The sequence below is a fragment of the Microcaecilia unicolor genome, chromosome 3 (genome assembly GCF_901765095.1).
Source record: "Microcaecilia unicolor chromosome 3, aMicUni1.1, whole genome shotgun sequence".
In the NCBI taxonomy this organism is placed as follows: Eukaryota; Metazoa; Chordata; class Amphibia; order Gymnophiona; family Siphonopidae; genus Microcaecilia; species Microcaecilia unicolor.
In genome coordinates this window covers 38,424,227-38,451,807 of record NC_044033.1, presented here as the reverse complement: position 1 = coordinate 38,451,807, position 27,581 = coordinate 38,424,227, and the positions used below count along the sequence as shown (strand labels likewise).

The 27,581-nt window shown below is 43.5% G+C and overlaps 1 protein-coding gene across 1 annotated transcript in view; it reads left to right on the top strand.

The window, feature by feature from the left end:
* The window catches only part of NRXN1 (neurexin 1), a 2,115,739-nt gene that overhangs the window by 1,663,503 nt on the left and 424,655 nt on the right, over nucleotides 1-27,581 (top strand). The gene's annotated exons all lie outside the window — the stretch shown is intronic.

Genomic DNA, 27,581 nt, shown 5'->3' with positions numbered 1-27,581 from the left:
TTGAGAATACTCTACATGTGTACTCCATCCAAACTCTGCCCGTGTGCATGCCTGTGGGCAAAATGTACACCATCAAATCGGGAAATATACTTTTCCGCCAGTCCATAGTATATAGGAGTCATTTATTCATGGGAGTGGCTGTTTAAGCCCACAAATGACTAGATACCACCATTACTCATGCTTCTGCCACTTAAAACTGGTGGCTTCTTAGAGAATTATCCTCAAAGTGTTTAAGCTTATATATATTTTTAATGGAATCTGGTATATTGAAACAAATAAGAAAGGCTTTGACAAAAGCAACAAGATAAGAAGCACTTTGACCAATGGAGAAACATTTACACTCTACTTAGCAAAGGAGATACGTTACTGTTTGCATCATGTTGCATAGGAAATGATGTAACATGAGTATTATGGCCAGTAGATATTTTGGAATTTCTCAGCAACTGGTGGGTGATTTTATCACGGAACACACAAACATTTACAAACACTCACTTATTTCATACCTATTTTATAAAAAGGCAATATAGGCATATGTATAAATAAGTACGTATGTATGTTCTTATATATTCCAAGGATGGAAACTGAAAGGTATATTACATAGGGAGGTAATTTTCAAAACTTCATCCATGGGTAAGTTGTTTACCAATGGAAAAATATCCAGTGAAAATTCACCACCTCAAATGTGGCTGAACGTACCTGTGAACAGAAAGGGTTGGGGGTTGGTCTATGGAAGGAAGTGTACGTTTCAGGATTTCATCTGAAAACCCCACTTGTATTCCCCCATGATTACATATGCACTTGTTTCAAAGCAGTTAGTAATGCAAAGGTTCAGGGCCTGTTCCTGCTGCCAGAAGCATTTTCCAAAGAGAATCTTGCATGGTTGTTTACATTTGAAGATGAGCTTATGGTACCCATAGACCAACAAACCATGTCAGTTTAAAAATTGCTCCAATGAAACCATTCTACATACCAACAAATATATTGAGTCAACACATTCAGTAATATATTTAGACCAACATTCAAACTGACTCATACATTCACTGGTAGCCATATTCAATCTTCCATGTATTTTCAATCACTGTGGATACTGCCAGGCCCAGAATCTCTCCATTTGATCCAACCTCATCGGGGTTTGGGGGAGGGAGGGAGTGTCAGAATTAAAATGATAAGCTATCAGCTTAGTTTGAACTTGCTGAGTATCAGGCCCGAACTAAACACAAAGTGGCAGTGGTGGTGACTTTGCAACATAAGATACATAGTATATTTTAAATGTTGGTGTGAGAGTTTAATTACATTTACATTATCCAGACTTCAACGGCCTCAAATACAAGTCTACCTATGCATCCAGCTTCTCCTTCATAGGAACACAGCTATGGAATGCAGTACCTAAAATCTTAAAATTAACTCAGAACCATCTAAATTTCAGGAAATTACTGAAGACCACCCTTTTTAAGAAGGCTTACCTTCATGACTCAACTTAATTTACCTCTTCCTGTTACAGGAAATTCCATGGACCCTTACCTTTATTATTCTCTCTTATTATCTCTGTTGTTCTTTACGATATCTATACGTTTACTATTTTTTTATTACATCATTATGTTATTTTACTGAACTATATTACATTGTTATGTTATTTAATTGAACTGTAGTTTACCCTACGGTCTTGTAAGCCACATTGAGCCTACTATTGGTGGGAAAATGTGGGGTATAAATGTGTTAAATAAAGAAATAATTAGGGCTGCTGCCATTACAGAAAATTCACCTCATTATTTACTTCTGTTGATAAAGAGTATAGAGGTCAAAATCTATTATTGCCACTGAAATGGAGAACACTTTTACAAAACTGTGCTAACGATTCCTGTGCGGTAAATGAGAAGGAAGCCCACGCAGTTCCTGTGGGCTTTCTCTCATTTGCTGCTGGAGAATCGCTACCACGGTTTAGTAAAAGAAGATCTTAATACTTTAATGACGAGGACTTCAGCTTGCTTTGTATTGTAGAAGAGATGTATTATATCAATTATCATAACAGATTGTTTCTGGTTCTTATTTATTTATTTATTTTTGGATATGGATAGAAATTACACAAGTCATTTTTTCCACATTTCACAAGATTTTTTTTCTGCCATGGTGTTGTCAAATGAAGACAGTGTGAAAAACTGAGGCTTTTAAGCAATGGATCAGTCTGCTTGTGGATGAATTTCAGATACCAGTAACTAGGTAGCGCTTTAAGATTCTGATTTATTGCCCCCCCCCCCCTGAATGTATAGAATGGGAGAAAAACCTTAGGGGCCTTTTACAAAGCTACGATAAGCACCAGCTCAAAAACAAAAAACCAAGACTCAATGTCTGCTTTAAATCCGGGCTAATAGCACTCTAGATTCAAAAATCTGCTGTTCAATACAAACAGAAATATCAAACATACCTTTTTATAAGTGCATATATATGTATATGTGATAAAGGGAGCCCTCAGCCAAAACACCACTTTCTTTTGTAAAGAGGCAATATGTTTCGTTGCCAAGTGGTATAGCACTTCATTCATCGGGCCTCCCTTTCATTTCATTTCTATATGTGCTATCGCCCCACACATTGGTGCTTTAAAAATAAATGTGAATCAAAACGTGAACTTATCTGAATAACGTGATGATGTCTTTTCGTTTCACAATTAATTGGCCTCCCCTTGAAGCGCCCGACACCGCGGGTTTCATAAAGTCTTTCTTCAGGGACCCGGGTTAAGGCCGCCTGAGGAAAAACTATGACGACATCTTCTCTCGACAAGTTGAATATTCAGCGCACCATCTCCTACTCACGGAGCAGCAGCTTATAAAGGCACCCAAACGTGGCCAACCCCGGAAATGATGCTTGAGATGACACTGCAAAAATCAATCAGTGAACCAGGGTCAATACTGATCTAGTACAAATTAGTCCAATCTAGAGTGCTATTAGCCCGGAATTAAAGCAGACATTGAGTCTTGGCTTTTTGTTTTTGAGTTTTCGTCAGTACCATAGACTGAGGGATTTGTTTTGAGAATTACCGCGATAAGCACAAGAGCATGCTTTACCGCAGCTTAAAACGACTTACCGCAGGACATGCTCAGGCGTCCTGCAATAAGTCCCAAATGTGCGTGCACTGAAAATATTTTTCATTTTATATATATTCAAACAGGAGGTGACCATTTGATCCTTCAATATAGCATCCAATAGACAGCTAATACACCAGGGGCTCTTCTACTAAGCCGCGGCAAAAAGTGGCCTGCGGAAGTGCGAGCGTCTCTTTTGGGCATGCGTTGGGCCAGTTTTTACTGAGTCCTGAGAAAAGGACCTTTTTTTTTTTAAGGGGCCAGAAAACGGATATGCGTCAAAATAAAAATCAGCGCGTGTCCGTTTTCAGCCTGAGACCTTACCGCCACCCATTGACTTAGCTGTAAGGTCTCATGTGCTACCCGGGCAGTAGGCATGCATTGCACACGCACTGCTGTTTACCACCGGGTAAGCGCCATGCGGTAGAAAATAAAAAAAATATTTTCTACTGCGTGTTTTCGGTGCGCACCAAATTCAGAATTACCGCCCGGGGCACGCGGTAGCTGGGCAGTGATGCCGATTTGGCACATGTTGGACACACATATGCCCTTACGCGTCTTTGTAAAATGGCCCCTGAAGCAATAGCGTTTACCTGTGACACGCTGAGCCCCCGACAGGCACCCGTTTCGCTGCCGCTTCTTCATAGGGAATGAATCAGTGGTCGTCTAGAAAAGAGAAAAAGGTCACCCTCATGCAAAAAAGTGAACAACAATCAAAACTTACCGTTCTGGCTGGCTTACGTACAATGCAACACTTCACTGCCGCCATCTAACACGAAAAAATGGTGGCAGCGGCATCTTAAAAAGCCTGGAAGTGAGAAATACCAGATGGGACATCAACAAGCAGATCACAAATAACAGCCCCAGTTTCATACCAGGGTTTAAACCAACTGGTTCTAAAGAGCGTAGATGGTAAATCCAATATTATTTTCACAGTTTTGATGGTTTTTGTTTGCTCTGTGATTGATTGCGTGCTTCCAATAAAGCGAAGAGGAGACACAGACAGAATTTTATTGCAAAGAGAATTATCTGTGGAAAAGTGGTGGGGGTCCAGTAAGAACAATAGATGTACAGGGGAAACATCCTCCCATGAATATCACTAGATCAGGGGTTCTCAACCCAGTCCTCGGGACACACCTAGCCAGTCTATAAAATAATGAGTGGAATGGATAAAAATGCAAATTAGTTGTTTAATTTTTTTAAAGTACAAAGACTAGGGAACGTACAATAAAGTTACCAAGAGGTCCTTTTACTAAGTTGCAGTAAAAAGTGGCTTTAGCAACTCCTTAAGCAAGGTAATTTCCGCTCGGTAAGGCCATTTTTACCGCATTAATGGCCACATTCTAATTTTCACATTAGCGTGTGAGCACGTACTGACACCTATTCTGTAGGCAGTAAGGGCTCACGTGCTAGCTACATGATAACCGGTTAGCGTATGGCAATGTAGCTGTGCTGATTAGCACAGAACATGTCCACTCTCCACCTCCACTCATCCCCAGCGCTAAAAATTAAAATTTATTTTTAAGCTTGTGTGTAGTGCACGCCAATCCCAAAACTACCAAAGGACACCTGGTTAAACCTGCTGAGCTGCCCAGCATTGCTATTCAGTGGCACATAGGATTCCTTTTACTAAGGTATGCTAATGGATTTAGTGCATGCTAAATTATATTCCTATGGACATCTTATCATTTAGTGCGCGCTAATCGTTAGCACATGCTAAATCTGTTAGTGCACCTTAGTAAAAGGTCCTCAACCAGCTAGAGGCACTGAATATATCTGCTAACTAGCCGTACCCTGACTGGGTTAGGTTATTTATTTAGATTTTGCTCACACCTTTTTCAGTAGTAGCTCAAGGTGAGTTACATTCAGGTACTCTGGATATTTCTCTGTCCCGGGAGGGCTCACAATCTAAGTTTGTACCTGAGGCAATGGAGGGTTAAGTGACTTGCCCATGATCACAAGGAGCAGCAGTGGGATTTGAACTGGCCACCTCTGGATTGCAAGGCCTCTGGATTGCAAAACCAGTGCTCTAAACACAAGGCCACTCCTCCACTCCAGGGGCTGCCTGGGGGTGGAGCTTAGGTAGAGCCAGTACTTAGCTGGTTAACGGCAATATTCAGCCTGTGGTTGAAAATAGCTTACAAGCCGCTTACCACTGTGGGATGAATATTATCCCCACACTCCCAGCATGCAATAGTAAATAATGCACCAAAAAGCCTGATTCTTAGAATATATCAAAAAATAATTAATTAATCCTAAAACCAAGCCCAGGAAGGTAAAAGGAATTTCTTTTTTGACAGTATGCTTGATTGCTGTATGCTTATGGAATGTGCTGAGTGGGTTTTCACACCATATAAGGGAGAAAACTCCCTTATATGGTGTGAAGCACTGGGCAGGGCTGGGTGCCGCCATTTTCAAGGCAGCATTGCTGGAAGAGGAGGGAGCATACCTCTCTCCTCCAACAATGGTACAGGGAGGGTGGAAAAGAGGGCCTCTAGACCACCAGGTTGGGGGAGGTTGATTTGTGGCCCGCTGGGCCACCAGGACTTTTGGAGGGGGATGCAAGGGGGGGTTAGGGGGGCTGGAGACCTACTGGGTCTCCAGCCCCCCTGAACTTATGTGGTGGGTGGGGTCGGGGGGACTGAAGGTCCGCTGGACCTCCAGCTCCCGTGTCGCTGGCTGGGGGGTGTGGGTTCGGTGGGGGCACAGGGCCATGCTGTTTGAGGTCTAGTAGTCCCACGGACCTCCAGCCCCTGTTTTTGACTGGTCTGGGCTTTTGACAGCCCAGATCTGTGAAACAAGTGCAGGAGGATTGTGCCTGTGCGCATGCTCAGGCACAATCCTCTCGTCTTTTACCCTATGATCAAAAATAGTAGCGCACATAAATTGGCATGCTATTATCTCTGATCATAGGGACGGTAAAGCCCTGAGCTGTTCCAGAGCTATTTTTAGAGCGCTGTTTGGAACAGCGCAGGGCTTTCGATCATCTGGGCATGAGTTTAGTGGTTGTCGGCAAGGCCAAGGTTACATATGCATGACATAAAATTTCACATAATGGAGAGAAATGACATGCAAATTTATCTCATGTATATTGATTGTTTATATCTCAAAAGGTTGAGTGGTTTCCTGCTTATTTTTGAAGGAGATCGCCGGCCATCTTCCGACACAAATCGGGAGATGGCCAGCGATCTCTTGAACCCGGCCAAATCGGTATAATCGAAAGCCGATTTTGGCCGGCGCCAACTGCTTTCTGTCACGGAGCCAGCCAAACTTCAAGGGGGCATGTCGGTAGGGTAGCGAAGGTGGGACGGGGGTGGGATGGGGACGTGGTCACGAGATGGCTGGCTTCGCCCGATAATGGAAAAAAGAAAGCCGGCCCTGACGAGCATTTCGCCGGCTTCACTTGGTCCCTTTTTTTTCAGGACCAAGCTTCAAAAAGGTGCCCCAATTGAGCAAATGACTACCGGAGGGAATCAGGGATCACCTCCCCTTAGTCCCCCAGTGGTCACGAACCCCCTCCCATCCAAAAAAATTTTAAAAAAAAAACACTTTTTTGCCAGCCTCTATGCCAGCCTGAAATGTCATACCCAGCTCCCTGACAGCAGTATGCAGGTCCCTGGAGCAGTTTTTTGTGGGTGCAATGTACTTCAGGCAGGTGGACCCAGGCCCATCCCCCCCTACCTGTTACACTTGTGCTGGTAAATGGGAGCCCTCCAACCCCCCCCCCCCACCAAACCCACTGTACCCACATGTAGGTGCCCCCCTTCACTCATAAGGGCTATGGTAATGGTGTAGAGTTGTGGGGAGTGGGTTTTGGGGGGATTTGGAGGGCTCAGCACACAAGGTAAGGGAGGTATGCACCTGGGAGCAATTTTTGAAGTCCACTGCAGTGCCCCCTAGGGTGCCCGGTTGTTGTCCTGGCATTAGGGTTACCATATTTTCTCCTCCGGACAAACAGGCGGGTGGGGCAAATCCCACCGGATGCCCCGGACATGCCCTCAAAAAGAGGACATGTCCGGGGAAATCCGGACGAATGGTAACCCTACCTGGCATGTCAGGGGGACCAGTGCACTACAAATGCTGGCCCCTCCCACGACCAAATGCCTTGGATTTGGCCGGGTTTGAGATGGCCGGCATCGGTTTCCATTATCGGTGAAAACCGATGCCGGCCATCTCAAACCCGGCCATCTCTGACATTTGGCCGGCCCCAACCGTATTATCGAAACGAAAGATGGCCGGCCATCTTTTTCGATAATACGGTTTGGGAACTGCTTTTTGCGGCGCTGGCAATATAGATAGCTGCCCAAATAGATGGCCGGCACCGTTCGATTATGCCCCTCTCTATGTTCACCAGGGCAGATGTGGGCAGCCCTGCTGCAAAGAACTGTTCAAAATCAAATAGAAGTAATTTATGCATTTTCCAAAAATAAATAGGTTTGTATAAAGTTCTTCATATCTGTTCCTAATATGACAACTGATCTGTACTTCCATCTGATGGTAATGTTTTTCCTAAGACTTCAGACAGTATATCCTGTCATGGTAAAAGAGAAGAAGTTCCTTCTTCTGCATTTACACCACACATTCCGTAATTAAATTCAGATCAAGATAAAGAGCGTGGTGTACCTGTCATTATTTCATCACGCTGATGGTGCTTACATGCCTTTTAGTGAACTGTGCTGGAAAGGCAGTGTTTTTATTTCGGAACGAAAAGAGCATTTTAAGTGAGTGGAGCATATCAAGGACTGTTCTAAAGGATAAGAAAAACATTTATAATTTATCTTTTGTCAAACGATGACAAATTTAACTTAGCGCCCTAATTAGAGATTCAGCAACTGGTATTAAGGAGAATGTCAAATGTAAGGCCCTATTACGTTCTTTACTTCAAAATCACTGTTTGACTGCACATCCCTCAAGTTTGATAAAAATCAATATTTTACTTTGAAAATAATATTAGAGCTGCACTGATAAACGGAGATTAAAATGTATTAGTGTTAAAAGAATAGATTTGCCCTGATTTTTATGCTGTATGATACCATGATGCTTCATGTTTAATGTGCCTCTTTTCCTTTGGCTTTTATATGTCAATGGAGGTAGGGATTGGAGAAATGTAAAATCAAGTTTATTTTACTTTAAAGTCAAACGCGATTCTAGCTGTTTCCCACATGAGGTTTGCCTGCAATCTTCTGCAGAGAAAGTGATGTGGCGTATAAAACTGTCCCTGCTGTATTAGTGGGTGATTTCGAATACAATGGGATAATTACGTCAGGGTTAAGGATGCCATTAAATTGCACAGTTGTATGTATCCATTTTCTTGCTGCTATTCACAACACAGAAAAAAAAAATTCAAGGCATTATGTTTCCTCCTATACATATAGGAGAAAATTGTATATAAAATAATGAGTGGAGTGGAACGGGTAGACGTGGGGGCATGCAATGAAGCTACAAAGTAGTAAATTTAAAACTAATCATAGAAAATATTTCCTCACTCAACGTGTAATTAAACTCTGGAATTTGTTGCCAGAAAATGTGGTAAAGGCAGTTAGCTTAGCAGGGGTTAAAAAGGTTTGGACGGCTTCCTAAAGGAAAAGTCCATAGACCATTATTAAAATGAACTTGGGGAAAATCCATTGCTTATTTCTGGGATAAGCAGTATAAAATGTTTTGTACTTTTTTGGGATCTTGCCGGGTATTTGTGACCTGGAGTGGCCACTGTTGGAAACAGGATGCTGGGCTTCAGTGGCGTTCCTAGGGTGGCTGACACCCGGGGCGGATCGCCGATGTGCCTCCCCACCGGGTGCAGCGTGACCCCCCCACCCCCGGCGAAAGGATACCTCCCCCTGACGAAATGACAGACACCTCTCCCCGGCAAAACGACACCCCCCCCCCCCCCGGTGCATCTTTACCTGCTGGGGGGAGGGGGGGTGCAGCACGCCTGTCGGCTTCGCTCGTTCCCTGCTCCCTCTGCCATGGAACAGGAAGTAACCCGTTCCGGGGCAGAGGGAGCAGGGAACGAGCGTTGCCGACAGACGCGCGGCACCCCCCCCAGTGGCGTCCACCCCGGGCGGACCGTTCCCAACCCCCCCCTTGGTACCCCACTGCTGGGCTTGATGGACCTTTGGTCTGTCCCAGTATGGCAATACTTATGTACTTATGTAAGTGGTGTCACCATTTAGATGCCCTTGATGCCATGTGGTGAGATCCTATTCTATAGTGCAACAGCATCTGGGTGCCCAGGATTTTGTTATAAAGTACTGGTGTAACCTGGTAACGGTGTTCCTTATGTAAACCTGGATTAATTGTGGTTGCATAAATACCTCAGGGACACACATAACTGACAGCATTCTGTAAGTTACACATGTATAAGTGGAAGCCCTGCCCATGTCCTGCTCAAGCTCCACCCATGTGTACCCCCCCCCCCCCCCCCCACACACACACATTTACACTTACATGCTATGCCACTTATGCATACCATTGTAGAATAGCGTGTGGAAGGGCATTTTAGTAAGAATATCCAACTCACCGTATGGATGTCCAAGCCTGGATGTCCTATATGGATGTCCTTTTCTCATGTACTTTAGAACAGGATCTGCAGACATGCAGCCTATTAGAGACTGACCAAATTTCAGATTCAGTTTTGGATTTGGCACTGAAACTGAAATTCAGATTTGGGTTTCAGCTGAAAATGCCTGTGCCCCCCCCCCCCCCCCCCCCCTCCACTGCTGTCACCGTTGCCACAAGCCAGCCTTCCCCCATTTCCCTGACAAGAAACCGTTTGCCCTCCCCCCCCCCCCCCCGGGCTGCCCACTACTCTGCCCTCCTCCACCCCCGACCCCCATCCTTGGGCCTACCTTGTAAAGGCAATGATGGTCTAGTGGTGTCTTCGGGGCAACAGCATCCTGAGTTGCTCTTGCCCCTGTCGGCAAGTTTCAGTAAGTTTCTCTGACTCATCCGCTTGAAATATCATTTCTGACACCGGTATCCCACCCAAATCTTCCTCGGTGAAGACTGAAGCAAAGAATTCATTCAATCTCTCCGCTACGTCTTTGTCATCCTTGATCGCCTCTTTTACCCCTCGGTCGTCCAGCAGCCCAACCGATTCGCTGGCCAACTTCCTGCTTTTAATATACCGAAATTTTTTTTTACTATGTTTTTTTGCCTCTAATGCTATCTTTTTTTCGTAATCCCTCTTGGCCTTCTTTATCTGTGCCTTGCATTTGTTTTGGCACTCCTTATGTTGCTTCTTGTTATTTTCAGACGGTTCCTTCTTCCATTTTCTGAAGGCATTTCTTTTAGCCCTAATAGCTTCCTTCACCTCACTTTTCAACCACGCCGGCTGTCTTTTGGACTTCTGTTTTTCTTTTGTAATTTGCGGAATATGTTTGGCCTGGGCCTCTAGGATGGTACTTTTGAACAGCATCCACGCCTGTTGTACATTTTTACCCTCTCAGTTGCCCCTCTAAGTTTTTTTTTTTTACCGTTCTTCTCATTCTATCATAGTCTCCTTTTTTTAAAGTTAAACGCTAACGTATTTGACTTCCTATGTATAGTTAACTTCAAGGTTGATATCAAAACTGATCATATTATGATCGCTGTTATCAAGTGGCCCCAGTACCATAATGTCCCTCACTAGATTATGCGCTCAACTAAGGTCCAAGTCTAGAATTTTTCCTTCTCTCGTCGGCTCCTGCACCAGCTGCTCCATAAAGCTGTCCTTGATTTCATCAAGGAATTGTACCTCTCTAGCGCGTCCCGATGTTACATTTACCCAGCCTATATTTGGGTAATTGAAGTCACCCGTTATTATCACATTGCCCATTTTGTTTGTGTCTGATTTCTTTTATCATTTCTGCGTCTACCTGCTCATCCTGGCGAGGCGGACGGTAGTACACTCCTATCACCGTCCTTTTCCGTTTTATACATGGAATTTCAACCCACAATGATTCAAAGGTGTGATTTGTGTCCTGCTGAATTTGTAATCTATCTGAGTCAAAGCTCTCGTTAATATACAATGCTACCCCTCCACCAGTCCGATCCAGCCTATGACTACGATATAATTTGTACCCCGGTATGACAGTGTCCCACTGGTTATCCTCCTTCCACCAGGTTAAAAGGACTCGACACGGAGCTGTGTTTTGACGAAAAAATGCCTGCTTCAGGAGTCTGTTTGTTGTGTAAGCCAATGAATGGAACACCATAAGCAAGGCAGCCAAATCAAACCTTTAGAAAGGCTAATAATAGGTGAATTTGCCAAGCATAAGCTTGAAAAACAATCAAAACTGAAACAGAAATCAACCGTGTCTAGTCTTTTTAACTTTCATTTATTAAAGCATTTTTACTACTTGCCTCCACGATGTCTCGGAAGTGTCGTGTTGATCTTGCTATTTGTGCTGTTCTTTTGTATTTTTATAGCATTGCACTGCTTACAGAGTCTGGCTTTCTTGGTGTTTCCATTCTAGTTATTCTCTACACTTTTCCATGTTTAATGTATGGTTCCTTTTTCTTTATTAGTTGAGGGTCTGGCTGTGTTTTTTGGTGTGTGTGGAATTATATTAATATGTAGTTTCTATCTAGGGATCAATAGCAAAGCAGCTTTTTCTAGTTTCTCAGTAGCAGGTGTATTAGTACTGCGGTGCCCGGTGTAATATTTACAGTGTGTTCTTTTCATAGGTAGGGTTGTTGCAGTTTGAGCCCTGGGAATTAGGATTGTTGTGGTTTGATAAGTTTGCTTTATAGATTCTGAGTTTCTTTCTCCAGGGTTTTATATTATTTCACAAAGTGTCTGGCTGTAAAGAAGCTGTTCCAGAGATTATAGGAAAGGGAAATGGGACTTGATATACAGCCTTTCTGAGGTATTTGCAACTACATTCAAAGCGGTTTACATATATTCAGGTACTTATTTTGTACCAGGGGCAATGGAGGGTTAAGTGACTTGCCCAGAGTCACAAGGAGCTGCAGTGGGAATTGAACTCAGTTCCCCAGGATCAAAGTCCACTGCACTAACCACTAGGCTACTCCTCCACTCCACTGCCACAATTTGAATAATAAATTTGTATGGTGAGTTGTCCACTGTCAAGGACTGTGAAGTATGTTACAAAACTGGAAGTTCAGGATTTATACTGAAATTCTCTGAGTAGCCAAGTTACCCAGTTTTGATGGGAGATTTTAAGCCATTTCTAGCTTTCTGACAACCCTTTCATGATGCATTATGGGATCTGCAGCATGGATTCCAACAGGTACTATCAGGGATTATAACTGCCATAGTGCTTTGGGGTGTCAGTTCAAAACCAGGATTAGCCAAAAAGTTTTTTTTTCCCTCCTGGAACCGGATAACTTGATATCTCTGAATTCTGGATACCTGCATATAATATATATAAATCACAACTCGGGCATTCGGCACACACTCAGACGTATCAACCCCCGCCCTCTTCAATACCACACTGCAAGCCCTATCTTCGATAGAATTGGATTTATTTTGGCCGCAGCCAGGAACATCAAAATTGTTACAACTTAAACAAATTACATTACATCTTCTAATAATCATTATGCCAGCATTTGCATTTCTACCCCGGTACACAGCTTCTACACGTAGTTGCATAATCTGGGCCACAGGCCAAGCCGTACCAAGCCCCTATGGCCCCCTGTGCTGTTTTCCAAGCACCCGACGTCACTTGGTGTCTCCCGTTGAAGGAGGCGCCTACCACATTTACAAAATGACGTTCTAGGCCTCCCGGCCGTCGAAGCCAGGAGACAAGCTGTATACACGTTGTTTCCTTATAACAAGGCTGCTCACATGCATCAACTTGATAACTTTCCACACAACTCTTTCTGCAGCAGTAGTTACCCCAAACTTGTAACTGTTATGTGTCAAGCTGCTGTGTACCCATTGCTGGCTGTGCGTAAACATTGTAGCCTAACCTTGCCTCTCCAGTGGGTGGGCGGTTGGGCGTTGCTCTTCTCCTGCCTCCAAATTCAAAAGGACTCCTTGTGCATTTTGAATTCCTCTCTCCTCCTCCCTTGCTCCTCCCCTTCTCTCCTGCCCCCTCCCCTTGCTACCCCTTGTTTCCCTCCCACTACTACCTCTGCTCTCTAGCTGGCCCTCCCTGTACCCTCCCCCACTCTTCTGTCTTCCCTGGCCTTCAGCCCGGTTGTGGGCGGCCCCCCTTAAACAGGTGTGCCTGGTTCTCTTTCCTTTTACCACAGAAAGGCAATATATCAACTCCATGACCTCTTACCTTTACCCTTTATGTGGAATCCAAATTTCACTCCCTTATAGAAGACTTTGGGGCTCATTTTTCAAAGAGAAAAATGCCCAAAATGTGATATAAATCTGCATTTGGATGTTTTTCTCACATAAACATCCAGATTGGTATTTTCAAAACCAGTTTTTAGACGTTTTTCTATGAAGTCCGTCGGAAGTGTATTGTAATCACAAGGGGGCATGTCAGGGGCATAATAAGGGTGTGATCTTGGAGTTCCAAACACTTGGACGTTTTCCTGCCATAATAGAACAAAACAAAAACATCCAGGGCTATAAGTTGGGCGTTTTGGTCTAGGCCTGTTTTATTAACGAATAAATTACACTCAAGCTGTGTCAAACTGTATCAAAAATTGAAATTCCTAGCACAGGCTCACACTGCCTGTGTGCTTCTGTTGTGAACGCAAATATTATCAATGTGGCTGTAGTAAGCCTTAGTAGGAAACGGAGCGTGATGACAGTGGATGCATTTCTGTGAGAAAATATTTTGGAAATTACCCCTGACGCAGCATTCGCGAAACGGGGGCTCCCTGTCGGGTTATGAACTGAGAAGCGTCACCAGAAGAAGGACACTTTGGCGTGTATACAGAGCTAAGTGATTTGGGGGCGACTTCTTTTTGTTAGACTTGCTAGATGTGCATTCAATAGTGAATTTGGGATACTTTAAGTGTTTTCACCAAGGAGATACAGTAGGTTTTTGGTAGGTTTTGAAGGACTCATCATACAATATAAGGGGGTAATGGTGAAATGTGTACCTAGGACCTTTTATGTGAAGCCCACTGCAGCGCTCCCTAGGGTGCTCCACTGCTCTGCTGGGATGCCTGTGTGGCCAGTCTACTAGGAAAGTTGGTTCCTCCTATATCCCAGTGGCTTGATTTTGTGTGTTTTTCACTTGAAGAGATAGATAGATAGACAGACAGACAGACATATTAATCACAACAACATATAGGAAATGGTGATTTTCAAAGAAAACAAATAGACGTTTTTCTGATTTAAAAATAGTCACTTTCACTACTTGATTTTTGGACGTTTTCAGCAAAATGTCCAAAGTCAGATTTAGACAGTGCCGTAGCGAGGGCGGCTGACACCCGGGGTGGGTTGCTGCTGCGCACCCCCCCCCTCCCCAGGTGCAGCACGGCGCACCCCCCCTTGGCGCGCGCACCCTCCCCCCTCCAGCGCTCCCTCTCCCCCGGAGTGCATTCTTACATGCATTGAGAAGCGAGGAGCGGGCAGGAGGGCCGATCCGCCCCCGAGTGCACGTCACTGGGAGCTGCATCAGCTCCGCTGGTTCCCTGCTCTCTCTGCCCCGGAACAGTAAGTAACCTGTTCCGGGGCAGAGAGAGCAGTGAACCAGTGGAGCCGGCACCCCCCCAGCGGCGTGCACCCGGGGCGGACCGCCCCACCGCCCCCCCCCCCCCCTTCCTACGCCATTGGATTTAGACGTCATATTGAAAATGCCAGTCTTTGTGAAATAATGTTATCAGTTACAGTGGTAGTTTTCCTGAATGGCTTAAACTAGCTAGGAGGATTCTTTATGTATAAAGACCCCTGGGACTTTCTTACCATGTCTTTTATAGCTTATTTAGAAGTGTTGAGGGAATGATTATGATGTATGGAAATGCCATTTTGGCTTGCCTTCCCCCAAACGTAGTTTGCCTCCCTGTTGCCATCCCAAATATTACTGTCTAGAGATGCCGCTGTACCCTGGTATCCAATTTCTTATCCCTTTCCTCTTACGCTTCTAAAAGCCTGCAGTCTTTCAATGTATAGTGCAAAGTGATGCATGTGGGAAAGAGGAACCCGAATTATAGCTACGTCATGCAAGGTTCCACATTAGGAGTCACGGACCAAGAAAGGGATCTAGGTGTCGTCGTTGATGATACGTTGAAACCTTCTGCTTAGTGTGCTGCTGCGGCTAAGAAAGCAAATAGAATGTTAGGTATTATTAGGAAAGGAATGGAAAACAAAAATGAGGATGTAATAATGCCTTTGTATCACTCCATGGTGCGACCGCACCTCGAATATTGTGTTCAATTCTGGTCACCGCATCTAAAAAAAGATATAGTGGAATTAGAAAAGGTGCAGAGAAGGGCGACAAAAATGAAAAATGATAAAGGGGATGGGACGACTTCCCTATGAGGAAAGGCTAAAGTGGCTAGGGCTCTTCAGCTTGGAGAAAAGGCGGCTGAGGGGAGATATGATAGAGGTCTATAAAATAATGAGTGGAGTTGAACAGGTAGATGTGAAGCGTCTGTTTACGCTTTCCAAAAATACTAGGACTAGGGGGCATGCGATGAAGCTACACTGTAGTAAATTTAAAACGAATGGGAGAAAAGTTTTCTTCCCTCAACGTGTAATTAAACTCTGGAATTCGTTGCCAGAGAATGTGGTAAAGGCGGTTAGCTTAGCAGAGTTTTAAAAAGGTTTGGCCGGCTTCCTAAAGGAAAAATCCACAGACCGTTATTAAATGGACTTGGGGAAAATCCACTATTTCTGGGGTAAGCACTATAAAATGTTTTGTACTTTTTTGGGATCTTGCCAGGTATCTGTGTCCTGGATTGGCCACTGTTGGAAACAGGATGCTGGGCTTGATGGACCTTTGATCTTTCCCAGTATGGAAATACTTATGTACTTTCTCCTCTTTAGGAATTAATTCTCCTCACTTCTTATCACATGTTCCTCATACTTAGCCTTTCTGGACTTGGCAAATAGGATGTATCCAGACCATTGCCCCACCTTCTATCACTCAGTTTTCCAGCATGTACTCATAACTGCTTTGGGTTCCAATCCTTTCCCTGACTCAGATGTAGAACTGGTTGTAACTTTACTTTCCTTACTTCTCCTTGAAGTAATGCTGAAGACAGTTTTCATGTATTTTGTTTTCCCATTCACACTGAGTTTAAGATTTTAGGTTTCAGTGGTAACATAACATTTTTTATATATGGCACTTGCTCTTGTATTCACCTGAAACAGGCCTCCAGGCTTCTCAGTTGAGGAGCTAAGCCAACTTTTTCTCTCTAGCACCCATGAGGCTGATGCTTTATTCTTGTTTTCCTTCCAGGGGTATTGTTGTGCTATCTTTTCAACTTCTATAGTCAGCATAATATTATATTGCTACATCTACTTTCTGTGTAATATTGGGTCTTGCTGAATTACTACTGCAAAGGTTGCACAGAGCATGCCCAAAATAATTGTAGCCACCTATCACCCAAAGAAGCCAGCAAGTGGACAAAACTAACCTCTTTAAATTTTCATAAAACAAGCAGTGCACCAAAGAGGAATTTAGTGCATAAAATGTTACACTTTCAGAAAAGGGAACACATTTTAATCTGCTGGATATTTTAAAACACCACTAAAATACTGAGAAATTTACCCCCTGATTATATATATATAGTGCCATATACAATAATGGAGAAGAAAGATAAAGAATCGACTAGCAATAAATCTGACCATACAATAAATTTATAGATACAAGAGGTGACGCCTCAAGAAGCCCCCGGCTAAATAATTTAAAAGCTCGCAGGGGCTGGGCTGCTTCATCATCGGCAACCACCTCTACAAATTTTTCTCTTATTGCTTTTCCTTTACTTAGAAATTTCACTATACAAATCACTTAGCTTTCATTCCATCTGAGCTCTCAAGACGCTGAATATGACCATGACCGACGGTGGCCAGCGTTTCGTCACCTGCCTCAGGGTCAAATGGTCTGCGTCAATCTGTAAAGGAAAAATAATAATGAGAACAGTAGACTAAATAACATAACACTAATCTCATCCTAAAAAATTTTTTTAAAGACCTTAGCTCGAAGAATACTCAGCTTCAGCGGGCCAGCAAAAGAAAATGGCCTCTCTAGCTTAAATACTGAGTTACGTCAGACGCCAGGATACAACCTGACCAATCAGCTTGTAGACAGTCCATTGCATCATCCGAACAAAGCTCATGATCTGTTTTATTAAAGTGACCCAGCCTCTCAAACTAGAAAAAATGACCCCATTCAATTTTACCGTTCAAACCCACTGGAACCAGTGAGTTCAAGCGGTGTATCCATTTCTGTTCATACTGGAACAAAATACGTTTCCTGTTAACTCCTATCCTTACTGGAGAGACCTCAATCTGTTGTAAAACAAAGCATTTTAATTCAGAGAAGGAGTGCTGCATTGCATCGCAATGGTGAGCAAATGGAGTGGCAACTTTGTTGGTGTTGAGCAGGCTACGGTGTTCAATCAGACGAACATATAGCGTACGTGAAGTTTGCCCCACGTAAAGCATCTTACAGGGGCAGACCAAACAATACACTACATAGTCTGATTTACAGTTGGTATTTACTTTTAAAACAAACTCTTGTGAAGTAACCGGGTGTATAAACACCGTAATTTCCAACATAATGTCACACATACAGCAACCCCCACAACATTTATGTCCTTCAAAGGTGGGGGATATGTCCCTATGCATCGGTAGCAAGGAGGGACATAAAAGTTCTTTCAAGTTCTTAGATCTGCTGTAAGCAAAACGTATCTTCTGATTTTTAAATGCTGGTAAAGTCTGTATTATACTCCAATGTTCTCTAAGTGTTTTAGCTATCCTGTGTGCATCACTGTTGTACCGCAAAACACATGTAAATGGTTCCTCTTCTTCGCAGGGTGTTTCAGTCCTTCCTTTGGGCTGTAATAATAACTCACGATGATTGTATTTTGCCCTGCGATATGCATGTTTAACAATCTTCTTGGGATAACCCCTCTCATATAATCGTTTGCTCAAAGTCCTTGCCTGCTCACGAAAATCTTCTATCTCAGAACACAGTCGACGATATCTCAACATCTGAGAAAATGGGAGACTGTTCTTTAAACAACTGGGATGACAGCTTTCATAATGCAAGAGACTGTTAACATCCGTCTCTTTCCGATATACTGTAGTCCCAAAAGAGGATGCACCCTTCTTAACTTGAACATCCAGATAATTGATCTCTTGAACATCATGGTGGCTCGTGAATTTAATGGTGGGATGACATTGATTCAGGAACTGAATGAACTGTTCCAAGGTCTGTAAGTCAGCCTCCCACACAAAGAATATATCATCTATAAATCTGCACCACAATTTAATGTGGTGCCAGTGAGGGCAGGTGTATACAAACTTCTCCTCAAAGAGTGACATAAAGAGGTTGGCTACCGAGGGCGCTAGGGTAGCACCCACAGCAACCCCCGAAATTTGTTGAAAAATCTTCTGATCAAATTGGAAATAATTCTTCTTCATAGCCAAGGACGCTAGTTTTAATATAAATGAAGTAAGCGCCACTCCATGTCTTTCCAACAATGTTACTTCAATTGCTTCCAAAGCCTCATCTTGAGGGATGGATGTATACAGTGCAACCACATCTATGGTTACCAGCAAAATGTTATCCAATGGGGTATCCCACGTACTCAAAATTGACATAAAATGTGTGGAATCTCTAATATAAGATCTCCCCAGAGGGACCAATGGACGTAAAAAAGTATCGATATACACGGAAAGGGGTTCAAGTAAAGAACCCCTTCCCGAGACAATCGGACGTCCAGGTGGATTATGTAAAGTTTTATGCACTTTCGGTAGCGTATAGAATACTGGTACACTAGGAGTATTAGTATTAAGAAACTGAAATTCCTTTTGAGTAATCAAATTGGCCGCATAGGCAGCCCCTGTCAACTAAAAAATGGAAATGAACCACGAAGTTAGGGCATATTGCCCACTACGTTGTGATTGTCCATTTTTTTTTCACAGACGGCGTTCTGTTTGATTAAACGGACAATCACAATGTAGTGGGCAATATGCCCTAACTTCGTGGTTCATTTCCATTATTCCATATTGCACACATAAGAACCATTCTAACCCCTGAGGCAGGCTTTTTTACGGGCCTAAACACGGCCCGTGTCGGGTCATTTTCAGATTAAAGGACGACCGTTATCTCTATCCTGAAGGCCCAGTGTTGCTTTTTTTCTGTTACAGAATATGCTTAGACAGTTCTGCATATACATAAGTATATAAGTATTGCCATACTGGGAAAGACCAAGGGTCCATCGAGCCCGGCATCCTGTTTCCAACAGTGGCCAATCCAGGTCACAAATACCCGGCAAGATCCCAAAAAAGTACAAAACATTTTATACTGCTTATCCCAGAAATAGTGGATTTTCCCCAAGTCCATTTAATAACAGTCTATGGACTTTTCCTTTAGGAAGCCGTCCAAACCTTTTTTAAACTCTGCTAAGCTAACCACCTTTATAAATATAAATTCTAATTAATATGCCATTTAGTGTCAATAATTGCTTAAGTGACAATTATCAGCACTGATTGGCCTGCTAACTAATTAAGTTCATTAACCAAGTCCAGAATACAACTGGATTTGTGCATGCAATTTAACTCACACTATATAGAATCCGGGGGTCAGTGTCTAAAGGGCCCTTTTACTAAGCCGCATTTGTCCCTACTTGCGCCCAACGTGCATCAATTTGGAAGTACTGCCCGGCTACTGTGTGACCCGGGCAGTAATTTCATTTTTTATGTGTGTATGCGCACCGGAAAATATTTTTATTTTCCGGCGTGCGTGTGGTAATTTATTTATTTATTCATTTATTTATGCAAAGTGATGCATGTGGGTAAGAGGAACCCGAATTATAGCTACGTCTTGCAAGGTTCCGCGTTAGGAGTTACGGATCAAGAAAGGGATCTGGGTGTCGTCGTCGATGATACGCTGAAACCTTCTGCTCAGTGTGCTGCTGCGGCTAGGAAAGCGAATAGAATGTTGGGTGTTATTAGGAAGGGTATGGAGTCCAGGTGTGCGGATGTTATAATGCCGTTGTATCGCTCCATGGTGCGACCGCACCTGGAGTATTGTGTTCAGTACTGGTCTCCGTATCTCAAAAAAGATATAGTAGAATTGGAAAAGGTACAGCGAAGGGCGACGAAAATGATAGTGGGGATGGGACGACTTTCCTACGAAGAGAGGCTGAGAAGGCTAGGGCTTTTCAGCTTGGAGAAGAGACGGCTGAGGGGAGATATGATAGAAGTGTATAAAATAATGAGTGGAATGGATCGGGTGGATGTGAAGCGACTGTTCACGCTATCCAAAAATACTAGGACTAGAGGGCATGAGTTGAAGCTACAGTGTGGTAAATTTAAAACGAATCGGAGAAAATTTTTCTTCACCCAACGTGTAATTAGACTCTGGAATTCGTTGCCGGAGAACGTGGTACGGGCGGTTAGCTTGACGGAGTTTAAAAAGGGGTTAGATAGATTCCTAAAGGACAAGTCCATAGACCGCTATTAAATGGACTTGGAAAAATTCCGCATTTTTAGGTATAACTTGTCTGGAATGTTTTTACGTTTGGGGAGCGTGCCAGGTGCCCTTGACCTGGATTGGCCACTGTCGGTGACAGGATGCTGGGCTAGATGGACCTTTGGTCTTTCCCAGTATGGCACTACTTATGTACTTATGTACTTATTACATTTGTACCCCGCGCTTTCCCACATACAGCAGGTTCAATGCCTCTTACATAGTAAAGAAAAGCATTTCAAGGTACATGTAAGAAGAATATTATAAACTGTGGTCAATATAATGGCAACAGTGCCCAAGAATAATGAATTAAAGAAGGGGAGGTAGACAAGGAAAGGATAGGATAGGTAAAGGGAAGGAGATTTGGGGGGAATGGTATAAAAGGTAGAGAATAGAAGGGTGGAGATTGAGTATAAGGGGATTTGGAAATTAGGTCAGAGCTGTGATTGGTGCCAGATTTAGTGTCATCTTCAGACATTAATAATCGGCATTTGAACACACGTTGACCGTTACCACCTGTTAACGCGTGAGACCATACTGCTAAGTGAATGAGTGGCGGTAAGCTCTCAGACCCAAAATGGACGCGCACCAATTTTCATTATGCTGCACGCCCATTTTTGCCCCCTCCCCCCTCCAAAGGCATTTTTTTACAGGTGCGCTGAAAAATGGATCTTTGCCCATCCAAAAAATGCGGCTACTCTAGCGCAGGCCACTTTTCAGCGCACCTTAGTAAAAGGACCCCTAAGTGTTAAACATTCAATGGTTTGAGTTTAGCATCTATTACTTGTGGCCTGGTTGATACTTAGATCTTAGCAGATCTTAACCTGATGGCTTCCACTGAAAGCTGAACTAAATGTGAGTCCAGTCTCAGATACAGAAAATCTGTATCCTCAGGCAGATGTTGCCAGGAGCTGGGGCCTTTGCCACACCCATGAAATGCTGCTGGAACTTTATGCGTAATTGATCTACAATTAAGGATACCCCCAAAAAGTAATCCCTTGGACAACCTTTGGGAACTTTGCAAGCCATGGAAACAGGGGCTATGGCTTTTAAATAAGTAACATAGGGGCCATTTTACTAAAAATGGCCTAAAACAGAACGCGTTGAAACATTTAATGATAGTTTGTGCACACTAATTGCATGGTATTTAATTTTTTCATTTTTGGAGGGGTGTGTCAGGGGCGGACAATGCCTGTGAAAGTGCTATTCAGCTGACGTGCATTGCTGACATTAGCGAGTGATAATTGAATAATTACATTACATTTATTGCTTATTTGCCCACTCTGTTTTGAAGCTTTGCTTAAAGAAATTAGCCTAATTGCCAAAGTGGGCAGAGTATTTTCCTGGACGGAAACCCCTGGAAGTATTTTGGGGGAAAAGGCTGTTTCTTATTTGGAGGCAAATGTCTGCTTATATATTGTGTTGGCCTTGAGTGCCTGAGCAAATAAAGTGTACATTGCAAAAGACTGCACTGTTAAATCTGCTGACTTCCAGTCCATGTTTTATTGGTGCTTTGCCCTAAGCTCCTCAGAGCAGGGACCGTCCTTCTTTGTTAAATTGTACAGCGCTGCGTAACCCTAGTAGCGCTCTAGAAATGTTAAGTAGTAGTAGTAGTAGTACTATCGGGTCCATTCCTCTCCTGTTTTGACCTGCACAATGCCCACGAGGTTACAGTAGGGTTAGAAACATTTTTGCCTGAAACATATCAATTCAATCTCCAAATTAAAACTAGTAAAGATGATCTCACCCAATCAGATCTAAATAAGAGTCCTGCAAATGTGCTTGCGAAAGGGAATGCCCCTTTGTTATACTCCTTTAGTGTGCAATGAACTCCCCTTTTATTCCATTGATCATATTTGTTGTCTACAGCCTAGTGATATTACTATGGTGAACCGTATCCATAAATTAATAAAACAATAATAAATAATATACAGTAATAGTTTATTTCTGTTTATTATTTATTATTTTAATACTTAATAATTGCATGTATAATTTTGTAGTCCCTGACACAGCCCCTATGTGGGCGAAACATGGCCGGTGTCGGGCTTCATTCTGGTTTGTGCTTAATAAACATTTGTTCCAGTAAACATTTGTTTTTTTTATTTCCATTGATCTGCTTGTTTTGTTTTCCACATTGGAGTTTGCAGATTGGTTGCTGTGTTGTTTTTTTTGGGACCAGCTGTGGATGTTATTTACAGAATTAGAAGCATTGGGAACCCCATATGTAATGTTTTGCCATTGAGGAGGGCAACTTTCAAACATGCCACTGTACCCAGCTATAATGTTATTTACATGGGCAAATGACTTTTAAAGGAGTTGAATATTTTCCTTTCCTAAATGTTCACTTGTCAGCAGATTGATTTGAATGTAAGTGTTAAAACAATCTATTTCCTTTTACATTTATAGAAATGGTGCTACTTCATAAATGTGTCATAATTTTCTGTTGCTCTCTTTCTTAGCAGGGAAAAAAAATATATATATATATGTATATATATACATATTTCTGCTAAGAGAAACACCTGTCAGCTTACTGTGGTTCAAAAAGAAATTGTGGTCACAGGGCCTGAAGCAGTTATTAATTTCCCATTCTCTGTTAACATTTTTGTTCTGGTGTGGGCCTGTGGACGGGATGTTATGTCCTTGTCTTGTCTTTCCTGAACGTGTACAGAACATATTTTTGAGGAAGATAGGATGATTAAATAATTGATATAAGAATATGTGACCACGTCCTAGCTGAGATCACACCCAATAAATATTACTTTATTCAGCTCTAATGTAAGACTCCTTCCTGGGAGTAGCATGCTTCTTTGCAAGTCTCAATATCAGTTAATTTCCTAACTGTTTAGATGCGCAACAGCGACATACACGTTTGACACTGGGAGCAAACATAATATGGTGCTCGTAGTTAAACTCAGGGCTTTTTTTGAGGGGGTACTTGGGGGTACTGAGTACGGCACCTTTTCCATTGTCTGCGCAAAATTGACCCATCGACCCCAACCTTTAATGAAAGAGCTCAGGCTTTACACACCAATTCTGCCTTGTCGTAGGTTCTGTGACTGATTGCAGGGGGCCTGGCTATTGTGGGATGGATCCCTCAGTGATTACCCCACCCTTGAAGGGTGGCCTAGCATTTGAGTACTGGAACCTTTTTTTGCTAGCAAAAACACACTGGTTAAACTAGAATCTCACTGTAAAAGAGGGGACATGCTTTCAATCCTGGTAATCTGGCTGGGATAACCACCGTTTATTGCTATAGTCCTTTGTGTGTACAGTAAAATACATAGAGGTGTATTTTCAAAGCACCTAGACTTACAAAGTTGCAAGTTGAGGTTTATTTTCAAAGCACTTAGACCTACAAAGTTGCATGGTAACCTATGGAACTTTGTAAGTCTAAATGCTTTGAAAGTGAGCCCATATAGTAACCTATGGAAGTTAGTAAGTCTAAGTGCTTTGAAAATACGCCTGCAGATGACGGCAAATAAAGACCTGTATGGTCCATCCAGCCTGCCCAACAAGATAAACTAATTACATTGATATGTGATACTTCATATGAATACCTGATCTTGATTTCTCCTTGCCATTTTTAGGGCATAGACTGTAGAAGCCTGCCCAGCACTGGCCTTGGTCTAAAATGTCTGAAGTTGTTGTCAAAGCCCTTGAAAAGCTCCACTCCAGCCTATCCAAGTCTATTCAGCCTCGAGCAGGGCACAGACCGTAGAAGTCTGCCCAGCACTGGCTTTGCTACCTAAGCTCCACTAAGCTCCTTAGCAGTACCTTTATAGTTGATTGATAAGGAATAAGCAGCTATTACTTCATCGTGGGACACTGAGCTCATGACCAGACTTAGGGTTTAGGCCTACCAAAGAAGCCCCTAAGAGCATTATGTAAACAGCAATTGGAAAACCTCAACTGGATAGGAATCGTCACTCTTTTTAACTGTAACATCTGAGTAAGTGAGAATGGTTTTGAGGTATGTGTTACTGAAGAATCAAAAGAAAGTTGCATCCCTTAGGCCCTGATGATCAAAAGTAAATGCAGGTGCTAGAGGCAATTAGCGCCGCAGTAGCGCCCACATTTTCCAGCGCAGAATGATCAGAGGGGTCTAGTGCAGCAAACGATCACGCCAGGCCTTAGGCCCAGATGCACAAAACCTAACGAGCCCACAACTTGCGTTTTAAACTGGTTCCAGCCAGTTTAAAACGCAAGCAGTTCACCCCGGGCATGCACTAAGGGCATTTTCCCTGCCACGGTAGCAGGCAACGAAAACGGAATGCAAATGATTGAAAAGCTATTATAATGAGCTGCACTACTGTTGCAGCCCATTATAATGAGATGCACTACCGTTTTTCCGATTCCCTTACCGTAGGAACCCTAATGAGATGTCTGACCTCTCGTTAGGGCTCCTGTGAGGGAATCGGAAAGGAAAAGGGCCCCCAAAAAAGGTAAAAAAGAAAGAAAAAAAAGCAGGGAGCGCATGTGAGGGGCGTCCTTTAAGGACGTACTCTCCCTGTGCTTCTGAGAGACGTCTTTTTTTCACATTTTTTTTAGCTCTGCCGGCGCTGGTGTTTTTCCCCCCTTCTATTTTGTCTTCGCCGCCCCTCCACAGCAAAACTTTTATATTTTCCTGGTTGCCGGAGAATCGGGACGTCCCTTTAGATTAGGCTCCTCTTCCTGGTCTCTTCAGCCAATCAGAGCGCGTTTCGCTGACAACAGCCAGTTAAGCCCGCTTTGATTGGCTGAAGAGACCAGGAAGAGGAGCCTAATCTAAAGGGACGTCCCGATTCTCCGACTCAGGTACCGAAGGAATAGAGAATGCAAATGAGCTACTATCTGGGCCTTAGTGCAGATAGCATGTAAATGTAATCAAGCTCATTTAAATGAGGTCATTTTGTATTCCGCCCCAATGATCAAAAAAGAGCGCCCGAAACAAAGGTGCCTTACCGCTGTAAAAAATAACACCAGGTCCGAGCAGGCATTAGGGTGTTGGAAGAGAGGATTCCCCATGATTCTCATGCTTCTCTCATGACTCTTTCTGCAAAATCTACCAGTTTTGATTGCTTTTGGAAGCATAAGGAAGCCCACCCAAGCTCATGAATGCTGGTTGTGAGAAACAGCAGACCTGAATGTGAAGCACACATTGACGTTCTTGTCCTATGTCTAAATTTAAAGCGGCCATGGTTTTAAAAAAAAACCAAAGCACACATTGGCGTCTCTTACTTGCATCTAGAAAAAAAATGAAAAACACTTATATTTAGGCTGCAGAAAACAGATGCCAATGTTGTGCTTCATGTTTGAGTTTTACCAGGCGCATGCGCAGCGGAGCTGAGCTTACCACTGAACTCTTTCTGCACATGCGCCAAGCACAATCCTCCCGCCGAACTCCCTATTGCTCAAAGCTATGAGTGCGCCTATATTTATTTATTATTTATTTGTTGCATTTGTATCCCACATTTTCCCACCTGTTTGCAGGCTCAATGTGGCTTACATTATGCCGTTGTGGCGATCGCCATTTCCGGGATGAGAAACGCAGAGTGGTGTTGTATTCAAGTTCATATCTAATAGAGTAAAGTATAGAGTAAGTTAGACATATATTTGCAATTCATTAGCTTTGAGCATTAGGGCGTTGTCCTTCTGCGCTATTCTGGCGGTATTTTTATGGCGCTATTCAGACAGGGTCTGAATAGTGGATACTCGGTATTGAGACATAAAGGGGCATACCTTGAAAAGACTTTGCTGGCGAAACACGTGTCGGTATGCTTCCCTACCTTTCAGACTGACATGACATCGAGACTTTAAAAGCTAAGTAAAAGGATTTTATTTCCTTATGAATATATAAGATACTTTTGAAAATATAAAAATCTTTAAAAATAGATAAATATCTGTGACTGATGACAAGAAGGGTATGAACCTGTCACCATATGTAAATGGCGATATGGTGTACAACAAGTGAACTAAGTCCTACGTCTGATGCATTTGTTGAATTTGGGAATCAAAGAATAGAGCGCTGTTGCGAAGCCTGTGAATAAGGACAGTGACCCAGCATTAAGCGGTCACGAGCACAAACGTGCGGTGGCCCAGCACGGCAGGAATAGGAGGGTGTAGGAGAGGAGGGGGAGGGGGATAGAAAGTTTAGAGGGGACTGCAAGCATAGGCAAGTTAAGTAAGGGATAGGTAAGGGGAGGCACACAAGAAAGGACCTATAGGAAGGCAGGCAAGACAGGAAGTCTGAGAGGTGAGGTGGGAAAGAAGTGAACTATGGGAACAAGAAGGGCGGCACCGTCAAGGGCATGCACCATTTTAGCCTGCTGCTCCCACGGCTCTGATGCACCTCCAGTGAGGGCATCGTATACGTCGGCTAGTTAGAGAAAGAGACCAGATCCGTCGCGAGCGTCTAGCAGGGTACATTCCAATCTTCAGTCTTTAGATCCTTAATCGCGGCATTCGGCTGCTTACCTGGTGGGGCAAACCCAAGACGGGGAGTGCGGCCACGCGCACGGCTGGTGGGGCAAGCCCAAGACGGGGAGTGCGGCCACGCGCACGGCGTCAGATTTTTGTTAGGCCTATACTTTCTAGCTTCCGTTTTAGTGCTGCTTTCAGCATCTCGGCACGACGGATTATGTTGCCTGAGTAACAGTCAGTGCACCAGCTGGTTTCGTTGCAGTCCAGCAAGTCCTCCCGCTGTGTTGGGGCCCGCATGGTACGGGCACGGTCGATGCACGCGGGAGTGGGGACGTGTACGTGTATGAAGGAAAGTGGAAGCAGCAAAAAACTGGACTGGCTAGGGTTTTTGTTCTTCCCGCTACTGACTGAGCGGAGGCGAGCGCCAATCTTGCGTGGGAACAATGGACAAGACCCTGTGAAATACGGGTGCAGTTATGGGAGGCAGTTCAGGTCCTAGACCGCTCGTGGGGTGCATATGTTGCATCATAGCACGCCAAGGACGACT